The sequence below is a fragment of the Sinocyclocheilus grahami genome, unplaced genomic scaffold (assembly GCF_001515645.1).
Source record: "Sinocyclocheilus grahami isolate Dianchi unplaced genomic scaffold, SAMN03320097.WGS_v1.1 scaffold176.1, whole genome shotgun sequence".
NCBI classification, from domain to species: Eukaryota; Metazoa; Chordata; class Actinopteri; order Cypriniformes; family Cyprinidae; genus Sinocyclocheilus; species Sinocyclocheilus grahami.
The window spans coordinates 1,352,511-1,364,935 of NW_015505355.1; positions in this window are offsets into that span (position 1 = coordinate 1,352,511).

Sequence of the window (12,425 nt, forward strand, 5' to 3'; positions counted from 1 at the left end):
AAAAAAAAAAAAAAAAACGGTGCTGTGCAGTGATATTGTCAACAGGTGTCGTGCATCATAGTTGTTATTATAGTCTATTATACTGTGCAATCCAGTATCTACAATTATCAATTTTATATCCAGGGTGCAATTTATTTTACAAACAAACAAACAAATAAATATTTGAAACTTTTTTTCTTTCCTTGAAAATAAATAATTTAACATGATGAATGAACCTTGATCAATGAACCTTGCTGCCAGCTTATATGTTGGAAACCATAGTGGCATTCTCCATTACCCATTTATATGGACGAATATCATCCATCATCCCACTAGCTTTTCACACTTTGGACAATTCATTACTTCACTGATCAATCTCCCCAACTTATATAATGTTTTGTTCTGTGACTGACCATGCATAACCATCCACAACAGTATCTTAGTCCATGTGCATTATCATCATTCATGTAAAATAGTGTATTAACCTATGTGCATTATCTTTTCACTTTTGTCATGTGAAATATTATTTATGTATAGTCCATAATGGGCAACAGTTTTTCTTATTATTTCTTTACAATGTGAAATATTACTACAATGTGTAATATTATTTATTTATTTTATTACTTCATATAATGTGCAACATTACTTATATATTATAATACTTAACTTTATTTTATTATAATACTTAACTTTATATTTCTGTAAAGCTGACTCTGAGAAATGCACAAGAATTCCAATGTACCTCTACTGTAATGTACCTGTGCAAATGACAATACACTTTATCTATCTGCTTGAGATCCTGTTTTGAACATTTTGTCTGGCTATTGGTCTGGGGGTGGAATCCTGACAACAGACGATCACAGTTTTACCTCCAGATGGAGGGAGGCTGGTGACAAAAATCTGGGCAAAATGTGACCATGGGTGGGAAGGGATGGGGTGCAAAAAAAAAGGGATGATTGGATAACTTGTTTTGAGAAAAGACTGAGTATGTGCCCATAAACTGACAGACATCCTCTCCCATGGCCATCCACCAAAGGTGCAGACAAATGTTTGCCAGGGACCTCTTCATCCTCAGGAGGCCTAGCCCTACTGGAGGATGGCAGCACAGACTTCCACAGGAACAAAAGTAAGAGTCACCAGGGAACCCCCAGGCACCTCAACTGAGAGTTCACCTGACACAGCTCTCCATGCCTCAATCGTTGTGACAGAGCACCAGGCTTGCCATTACAGCTGCCCAGCCTGTAAGAAAGTCCCGCTTGTGCTGCCAAAACAGCTCTGAAATGACAAGTCAAGGACTCCACAACATCTCTGAATATGTCCTGTGGTATCTGCCACCAAGATATTACCAGGGCCTGCAAGTATTGGATTTGTTAGTCTAGCACATCCCATAGATGCTCAGTCAGATTGAGATCTGGGGAATTTGGAAGCCAAGACAACACCTTGAGCAATGTTCCTCAAACCATTTCTGAACCATTTTTGGAGTGCAGGGTGCATAATCCTGCTGAATGAGGGCACTGCTATCAGGGAACACTATTGTGGGTTCACCAATCTTTAGGTGGTATGTGTCAAAGTAACAGCCACATGAATTGGTGTAATGATTCCCAGCAGAATGTACCCGAACATGTACTTGATCTAAACGACAGGGGTCATCACAAATACTTTGTTGGTCTGTGGCAATGCAGCAGACTACAATGCACTATATAATTTTACACCTTTTTGTTGTGGCCAGCATTAGGTTTTTCAACAATTTGAGCTACAGTAGTTATTTTGTGTGACTGGACCAGACAGGCTAGCCTTTGCTCCCCACATTCATCAATGAGCCTTGGGCAACCATGTCCCTGATGCTGGGTCACCAGTTGTCCTTCTTTACACAAATTTTGGTAAGTTCTAACCACTACGTATGTACGTAAGATGCTCTGACCCAGTAATCTAGCCATCACCATGTTGTGTAAATCCAACTTTGTGAAGAATCTTGCCCCCTGAGAAAACTCAAATGCTGAAGACTTAAAAGATAGGAGGTACCTTTTCTTAACAGTTATGACTTTCACCCCCAGTCTATGCAGGGGTGCAAAGAGCCATATGCCTTCAAGAAGAAGGATCTCGTACCCACTGGAGAAAAGGTAGATAGATAATGCCAACTGCCAGATACTCAGACAGGTGTTTATCCATGGTCGACTGTTCAGGAGTGGACAAAGAGAAAAGTTGATCACAAGGCAGGGGATCAAAGGGCAAGGGAGGAGGTCAAAGTCATATGGGGGTGGAAGAGAGGAGCTCTAGACTTGCTGAAGACTGCCCTCAGATTGTGTATACATGGCCGGGACCTGGGTCAAATCAATCATGATTGCTTTCCTGCAAGGGTCAGGAACTCGATGGCATAATCTGCCGTGACATTCTTCCTTGCTGTAGAGCAGTCACTTGCTAAGAAGCTTCTTTACTGAAGACAGATCGATCAAAGACCTTGATAAGCTCTGTCTTGAAGAGTTGTATTTTTGTGCAGCACAGGAATGTGACTCCCAGATGGCACTCTAGTAGAGAGCTCTGCTGTTGCATAGGTTTGTGGCTGGAGTGAGAACATCACAATTAATAATGACTTAACGACATCTGTTGCCTCACTGACTTGGGGTTGACGTTCAGCATCAGAATATCGGACAAAATTGGCCTGAGAGCTCAGTGACTTGCACTGCCAGAGCATCCATGGAAAGGCGGGTGCTGGAGAGTTTTTCCTCATGACAGCTTCCTCCTTGACGCTCCAAAGCTGATCGCAGAGTTGTTTCTACTGGTGGGTGTTGTGTCATTGGTTGATTGCAAGTTTCCTCCATTTGCAATCTTTTAGCCCTGTGTGCTAAAAAAAATATTTCTTCCAGCTTCATATTTAAATCTTTAATTTCACCAATTCACAAGTGATGCTGGTTTTGTTTTGTGTTTATAGTAAAAAAAACTAAACAAAAAAACCAAACCACTATGAAGACAGTTTTACAATGTTTATTGACCTATTTATTTGTCATCACAGAACTTTACTAAACAATATCTGTTAGAGCTTTTAGTCCAAAGGTTTGCAGAAATTTGCAGAAATATTGATGCATTCACACGTTTACTTCATATGTCTTTTACAACATCTGTGGCTTCAACCACTATCTGCCCTTCTCTCTTCCAGGATTGATGACTCATGGACAGATGATTTGCTGCAGATCCATCAATATATAGGCTTGTTGGAGATGAGCAAAATCAGAACCGATCACCACAAGATGCATGAATGCATGTTAGAAATATAGCCAAGTCCGACCTACTCTGATGTTATGATGATGTGTCAAAAAACTTTTGTGACAACAAGACGGCCATGCCAGATTGAGCAGTGGGGTGCAACTGCATTAAATAACCAGTACCTTGTTCATCATATTTAATTTTTGAAGGCAACAGAATTTAAATTATAATCAGTGTATTATGAACAAAACACAAGCATAAATCTCGTAGGTGGCTTATTCACCACAAGAAGTGAGAACTGTCCATCTTGACTGCATATATTTCAAACCTCCCCAGCTGTCTACTGTCATCTGCTTTCAATGTGAGGCCTTTTGGCATCTCAAATGAGTCTAATCACTTTCCAATTAAGAACCTGTGGTAAACTTCTGCATTCTGTCTCCGTACATACCAAACACCTAAAACGTGAAGCTAATAAATATATACGATTACGATAGTAAATGTTTTGTATCTGTGTTTTCACAGGTTGGTATTTTTTTTTTATTAAGAATAAAGGATGTTTACATGAGAAATGATAAACTGTAGCATTTACCCTATTGCAAAAAGCTACAAATCATACATTTATGCCTCAATATATGGCCAAAATCCATATTTGTTTGCAATAGGAAGTTATTACAAACATTTAAAGTGAGTTTTCAGCAGAAACATAGTATTTATCCCATTAAGTCTTACGTGTAGTTCTACTCTGAAATAGCCTATTGGTGCTTGCTGACATTCTGAAAAGCCATGCATGGATTAAGGCGCCTGGAACCAGGATCACGTATCCCAGACTCGTGATCTCAGATTTCTATTGTCACACAAGCAAGAGGGCTGACAGCAAAAATCCATTCCTGATTACAGCATTTTACTTGGCAATATTTTGAGGAGAAAAAAAATTCAGTGAATTACTTCACCTAATCTTCCATCATAGATGTGAGAGGACATACAGCCAATAAAATTAGATAACTCAGTAATCCTTTCATATGTTGGCAAAGAGTCAGCCAGGCTTTGAAAATTACAAGCTTCTTTTCCCATATTTAAACATGTGAAAACATCTTTTTTTATAATCAACTACTGTAAGTGCCACAAACAAAACTACTGAATATTTTTTAACATTTATAACCCTTCTACCCAACTTTACAGTCTATTTTTAAATCCAGTGTTTAGTTGCTCATGTGAAGTGCTCATTGTCACAATCTTCGTGAACACAACTTTTTTTTTTCTGGCAAACTGTTAAAGGCTGCCACACACTACTAAATCTGGTAGAAGTCAGCCTATCAGATTTAGAATTTTAGTGATCGTGATGTCTGAGACTGGGATGCTGTAATCACACCTCCAATCCTTACATTAAGATCCTACAATTTTTTTCTAGGTGAATATCCCGTTTCACTCAGAGATTCTTGTTGACTTTACTACTATTTGTGAACTTCACTGCTGGCAGTCAAACTAGCCAGCAAAAACAGTGCAAGCTCAACTAGGTGATATCAAAATTATCACCTTAGAAACCCAATATAATCAAATCAAATATAAAAGAAACATTCAACTAGAGAAGATTTTCTATGAGAGAAAATATGTGATAAAAATCAAAATAAGGTGAATTAAACTGTGACCTAGCGTATTAAAGAATTTAATGAACAATCAATATGATAGTATATGAGGGTGGCATCATAAAAATGTCATTATTCTAACAAAATGATCAACAACTTTCTATAGCTTATTTTTATACAGTTTAGGCTAGCATAAGATGGAGCATTCTATAGGAAATGATTTCACTTTTAAATTGTTTACTTTAGCTCTTAAATATGAGACACCCTTTTTTCTTTACCTCCTTCTACCCCACAGTTTCCAGCTAATTTGCTGCTAAATAATTGTTCATGTTATTTTGGTAACATCACACATGATGTAATTTGCTCCCTGTGAAATAGCAACACAAAGTGCTTGGTGAGAGTACTTCACCGCAATCACTGATACGTAACTCCAATGATTGATTACCTCTAAAGAAAGACAGGAGTCTATCCTGTCTCATTTGTGCCATGACAAATGATAGGTGTGGTTGAAGAAAAACTGGCGAGGTCGAAGAAAAGTTAACCTACAGTGTGTCTGTAGGCCAGCTGAATGCCTATGACATCAGGGGGAAAGAGGAACTTATCTCAACTGTATATCATGGCAACTGTCCAGGGCTTTTGACAGGTTTGTTTTTTTTAGCTTGTTCTGATATTTGAACACGTGCAGGATACATGAAAGGCGACCTGGTCCCAGCTTTAACATCTGAGAAGGCTTTGCCGAACTTTTTGTTAATTTGCTGTTCTAAAACACAAATGAATACACAAAGCTAGAGAATAAGTAATCTTAGTGAGCCGCAGCCCGCCCAAGGCAAGCCGGACTGTACTATGTAAGAAAAAAAAGATCCCTTGAGAGGGGTGTACCAAAACAGGTTTGACTCATAATAATAGCATTATTATTATCATAAAAAAATATGCCATGGTAACCATAGTTTATAACAAAATACCATTTGCTAAAATGTCTTACTATAGTATAAAACATTACAATGATAAATAAATGTGTGTGTGTAATGGTAGGAAATAAAATGCAATAAACATTACTTTTTAACCCTGTAAAGCCAGATGAAATAATAGGGAAAAAATATCTATCTATCATCCATCCATCATAGGGAAAAACTACCTATCTATCTATATTTAATATATCAGGCTTTTATGGTTTATATAGTATGATATATGAGGATATAGAACTCAAGGAGAAAAAAAACTCACTTTTACAAAGAGTTCCAAATTGAGCAAAACATGCAGTTTGGTGCAGTTGCTAATTTACTTATATGGCCAAAAAGTAAGATATAATTCTGATAGCCTTATCTTTAGTACATAATAGCAGTCAGCTTACATAGAATGCATAAACATATTAATTGTTACCCTATTTCTCTTAATAATGCCTTGGTAGGAAGATATTTAAATGCTTATCGTAAAATTGTGATCAAAAATATGTAGTTATCAGTACTGTGAATTTATCTCATTTGAGTTCATTAAAGGAACATTTCCTAACACAAAATTAATCTCCACTCAATAATTTTATGTTACTGGAACTTAACTGTGCTAAGGAGTAGAGCCTATGGTTAAGTCAAGGATGGACCAAAGAAGTAAATAATAGTCAGTAATAGTCTCTTGTTGTATTAGCACGTGTACTAGCAGGCAGAAATAAACAGGCCTGTTAGCTAGTGATACCTGTAAAAGAGAAGAGTCTGTGTTAATAATTTAAGCAATGTGGTAACCCCCAAAACATCTTGGTTTGCTTGACTGTAACCCTGTTCCCTGAAAAAGCGGGAACGAGATGCTGCATTTCAATAACGCTAATGAGAACATTTTTTTTTCGTGTCAAACACTCCAAGAATTGGCTTAAATAACCTCACGTCATTTAGTCATTTAATTATGTGCACCTGAGGGTTATAAATAGACGTGAAACGGACACATCTTCAGGTTACACCTTTAGACGTCCAGACGTCCAGGCACGCCTACAGTGCGGCATTGATGCGCAGCATCTCATTCACGCTTTTTCAGGGAACAGGGTTACAGTCAAGTAACCTGAGACGTTCCCTATTAAAAGTTACTCTCGATGCTGCGTTTCAATAACGCTAATGGGAACGAGAATAACAATGCCGCCGCACTGGAAGTGTCTGGAGGTTGTGTAGTGTGTGTGGTTGTGTAGTTGTGTGTGCACAAACATTGAAGAGGTCTCAGACATGACTCTGGGATGTTGACTCAAGGACATGCGTGCCTGGAGTAGCATGGACATCCAAACTATAGAATCTGACAAATGTGTGCGGAGAGGACCAGCCTGCCGCACCACACACTTGCTGCAAGGGGACACCTCTTGCCAGAGCCTTAGTATAGGATGCAACCCACCTGGTTGAATGGGCCCTAACTCCTAGAGGTGAAGCTTGACCGCGCGCCTCGTAGGCTAGGGCAATAGTATCCCTCACCCAATGTGCGTTTGTCTAGTGGCAGCCATAGCAAATTAAAAGCTGCTCTGACGAAGCCACTGGCTAGTGCGGGGGACGGAAATCGTTAGACTGGCTAGTGCGGTGGACGTAAATCTGAAGAGCATGTACTGGACATAGTAAGTGAAGTCCTTCTTGCTCCGGTGTCGTAAGCGGCGGAGGGCAGAAGGCTTCAAGAATGACCGGATGTACGGTTGAGAATGGAACTTTGGAAGATAATAGGGTGAAGATGCAAAATAGCTTTGACCATCCCAGGGGCAAAGTCTAAGCAGGATGACGAGACTGACAGAACCTGCAAATTCCCAATTTTCCTCAGAGAAGTAATAGCCATGAGAGAAAAAAACCTTCTCCAGTCCCACCACATTTTTACAATAGTATCTAGCGGTTTTATTTAAAAAAAGAGACGAATTTCCATTATTCAGTTAACTTGCTAAAGCGGGAAAATAATGAAAAGAGAGTCCTCTCATCTATTGCGACACGTTGAGAATCATGAGTCTCGCCTTCTGAGGATATGGGGCTTAAATATAATATTCTATCCACTAAAATAACAAGATCATACAAATAAAATGAGAAAATATGAATTCTTTAATTCTTATATTTTATTCATAGCTCAGACAAAATCATGATTGGCTCTCGTCTGGGGTGGCAGTAAGCTCCCCCCCAGCCTATGTTACCAGGGCTGTAGTAATATATGGTGTTGCCTTACTGCAGCATGACTGGGAGAAGACAGCTGGTGGGCAGCTTGCTGGTAGCTCTGGCTTTTACTGTGCATGGCCAGCACAGTACAGATACAGTCTTTCAGCGATGTGAGATTCTCTTTTCAAATCTGTCTGAGCAGCATGGGCTCAGAATCAGCCTGAACATCAGGTGAAGATGGAAGCAGTAAAATACTTACTCCAGGACAGCATTCCTCTAGTGCAGGGGTAGGCAAGTTCGGTTCTAGAGAGCCGCAGTCCTGCAGAGTTCAGCTCCAACCATGAAAAAAAAACTCACATGCTTATAGCCTTAGTAATCCTGAAGACATTGATTAGCTTGTTCAGGTGTATTTGATTAGGGTTGGAGCTAAAATCTGCAGGACAGAGGCTCTCTAGGACTGAACATGTCAACGCCTGCTCTAGTGTGATGGTGAGGATCCAGATGCTTAAAGAGCTGGATGGCTAAAGCCACAAGTTGCCCCTTCCCTCAGCATGCAGTAGAGCAACCTCTCTCTGTGTGACAGTGGCAGCGTTGAGTGAAGCAACAACAAACAGTGGTAGAGCTGTGAGTAGCTAGAAGGCTGCATTAACTGCTTTATCCTCTCAGCTCATGCAAGGGAGGCTTGTTGACAGTTGTTTTAAGTGCTTCAACCAGTAATCCTCAGCCAAAGCATACTAGACAGGATGTAGCTTCTACAGTTCCTGCCCTAACCCAACAGGTTGAGGACCTTGCTTCCTGCCTCGAGGGCTCGAGCTCAGCAACTACTAAAGTGCAACATGATAATCTCTACTCTAGTCCAGAGTTATCAGTACCAGATGTGCTTGAGGCCAATTGTGAGTCTATCACTGCCTTGCCTGATGTACTAGAGATGAATGCCCGCCTAGACTATTCTTTTTATTCTTCTTCTTATTATTTTCTGAGACCATGTCTGAACAAATGTGAGGCCTGAACTTGTGCGTGGGAGATGACAGAATTTCTCCTCAATATAATACAGACAATGGCAGGTGCTGTGAGAAACTGGACAAGATACCATTATACTTGCAAAAAGGGCCAGCAATCATCTGAAAAGGTGAGATATTGTAGACTCCTCTGCTGAAAAATTCAGCTTAAACCAGCATGAATTACATGCCTGTCCAGGCTTGTTTATGCTGGTTAGTGATAGTTTAGTGCTAGTCTAGCTGGTGGACCAGCATAATGGAGCTGGTGAAGCTGGTTCACCAGCATGGTCTTGCAGGGTTGTGTACATTTCAAGAATAAAACATTCAGTGATATGAAAACAAAGAAAAATCCCAAATTACAGCATAATCATAAACTGTTTGTTCAATAACAGGGTTGTTATGAGAAGTGCTATTGCTAATAAAGAGGTCTTGATAATGAAAGTTTGTAACGGCCACTTAAATACTGTTCCTGCCACAAATGTCAATATGCCTTTAAGAGAACTTCTGTTGTTGTATGCTGTTACGGGACGTATGCACGCATTGTGTTGTGAGCGCGGAGGCATAGCGAGAGTCAAAAGTGAAGAGAGATGTTCGCTCTACCACTGTGTACTGCATTAACGTGTTCATCCCTTTGTTTGTGACGAAACCAGAGTGTTTTGTTTCTGTTTTGTACTCACTCTTTTACATGTGTGAGTATGCCGATGAAGAAACGACTATAAAGGTGGAACGACTAGCTGACTGCCTCGAGTTTTCATTCTCTGCCCCTGCCTTCTGTTTTCTCCGGGCAGACTCTAACTCTCTGGCCCACGTTACAAGTTCAAAATTGAAAATTGCTGTTTTAAAAGACTAATGCATCCCATACTGGTCCCTGCATGCAAAGCATACTTTTTGTTGGTGACCAGCGCTGCTGGATTTTTCAGCAGTGTCAGGAGACCTTGAGAGTTAAATTCAGGAGGATTGAAGGCCACTAAGGGTCACAGACAACCTAGGCATAGGATACAGTCAGCAACAGCTTGATGTAGGTGACCAGAGGATGAGCCTCCTTCCCTTTCCTGAAGATTCAGCCCATGCATCAGCCTGGAAAGGTGCTAGAAACTATTCTTGGGTCATCACAACAATTAATGAGGTTGGACGAGGCACAAACCACATTTTGTTCTTGCTATTTTTAGTGCCAAAGAAAAACAGCACTTTTTGACCCGTCTTGAACCTCAGAAGTCTAAACAGGTTTCTAAAACATCTAAGGTTCAAAATGCTAATCCTGTATATTAAGGCGACTGATTCACATATATAGATGGCTATTTCCAAATTACATTTTACATCAATTCACATTCATTTCCAGGGTGTGCCAGTCTCAGGAACCAAACAACACCATAAATGGTTCATGGTTGAGACCTGTTTTGTGGAAACAACTGATCCCAAAAGATGCTTTCCTAAAAGGATGCATAGGCCAGAGACCTCTGGGAACCTCCATGGACATCTCAGTACATCAATGTACTGGAGTTGAGGGCCATTCATTTCGCTCTGGGCCACTTCCTAACATACCTTGCAGATCCTCATGTCCCAATGGGGACGGACATTGTGGGGGCAGCATTATGCGATAACAGACAGGGGAGACTGGCATCCACTCTAATCTGCAGGTGCCTCACGTCCTCCTCACTTGAGCAAAACCTTGTCTCCTCTTACTGAAGGTAGTATATCTTTAAGGACTGCAGAATGAAGTGACAGATATGCTGGGTCAAGCGGGTCCTTGACAAGGAGAGTGGCAACTCCACCCAGAACCATCTGGGATAATTTCGGGAAGGCAAATGTCAATAATTTTTGGGAGTCAACTCATTGGTCTCTATTTTTCTTACTAGATGAGGCACACACTCCAGGAAGCAATGCTTTATCACAAGAGTGGCCTCAGGGTCTCCTGTATTTCCCCCTTCGGACTCCTTCCTCTTTTACTGCAGAGAATACAGACAGGATCATTCAGGGTAATTTCTGTGGCTCCACAGTGGCCCCAAATGTCCTGGTTCTCAGACTTATAACCTCTCCTGGTAGGTGCACTCTTGGAACTCCTGCACAGAAGAGATTTTCTGTCACAGGCTCAGGGAAAACTTTTATATCCATTTCCCCAAGGGCTGAAGTTGTGGGCCTGGCCCACAGAGGGCTATTAGCTATGGGTTTCTCAGTGCCAGCATGCCATCATCAAGGACTTTATATTCCTATAGATGGCATGTATTTTCTGCCTGGTGTACGTTTTATGAGCTTGACCCAATAAAGGGTTTATCTATATTCTGGAGTTTCTGAAGAAATGTTTGGATGTAGGAAAATTACCTAAAATACTACTCTTTATACTACTACTATTTCTATACACATAATACCACATAATAAAAACCGTTGTGACTTGTGTGCCACTTGTCACTTGTGTGGTGCAACATTTCTGTCGGATCTAATACATTCGGCACAGCATAATTTTTTTGTTTCAATTTTTCTGAAAATCCTGCATCGAATTGTGCCTTGTTTGTAAACAAATCCATGGTAAAATGAAGTGAACAAAGGACCAAGTTCTTACTGACGCAGTCTGAAACTTCATTAAATATAAAGTTAATCAAATAAAGTTTATCGTTTAAGTTCTGCATAGACCTGTATTTGCCACTCTTGCCATAATTACCTACTACGTGCGTGAATCATTGGGCATAACATGCAGCGATGTAACATGCAGCGATGTAGAAGCAAGCATTGATCTTCTTCTGCGGATGCGGTGTTTAGCCACACTATTACATCAAACACTAAACAAATCTGTAAAAATAGGAAAAAATTATGGAAAGATGAATTTCAGAAATAAAATCAGAGATAAATGTTTTGTAGAGCATGAATAAAGAATTAATAGAAAAAAGGCATTTGATTCTAGCCTCTACGGTTCTGAAGATATGACACAAAATGAAAATGTCATTATCATAGCACCACCTAGTGAGCAGCACCTGAGTAGTAGGTGGGATTTATGACCATCCCACCAAGTTTGGTATCTCTGCGGTCTCTGATGTTCAGACAGACCCCTAAAAAAGGAAAGGGACTTTGCCTTCTCATTTCAGAAGACCACCACATGTCACTGCCATGTAGTGTAAGTAATGCTGAGAACTGCTGTATGTAAAACCATGAAAATATGCACAAAAATCTGAATAAAAATTTAATTAGGCATCATATGAAAACCTCTTCTCGTCACTGTGCAACAAATGAAAAGTCACTTTGAAATGTATCTTCATAACATAATGTTGAGGTTGTCTCTGGAATTAATTTAAGTTTGGACTTGGTTTTGAGAACATAATTGATGCCCACATATCATGGAAGAAAACATCTCAGGTTACTTATGTAACCATGGTTCCCTGAGTAGGGAACGAGACACTGCATCCTCTAGGGGTCGCTATGGGGGATGCCTCGTCGTGACCCGTGTCTGAAGCATACATTGAAAAAACACCAACTCGTTGGCCGGCGACAGCCATGACGTCACTACCGGTGCGACTATAGTATAAATAGGCGCCGGGAGCTACACATCATTCACTTCTTCGTCTGAAGCTTGCGTC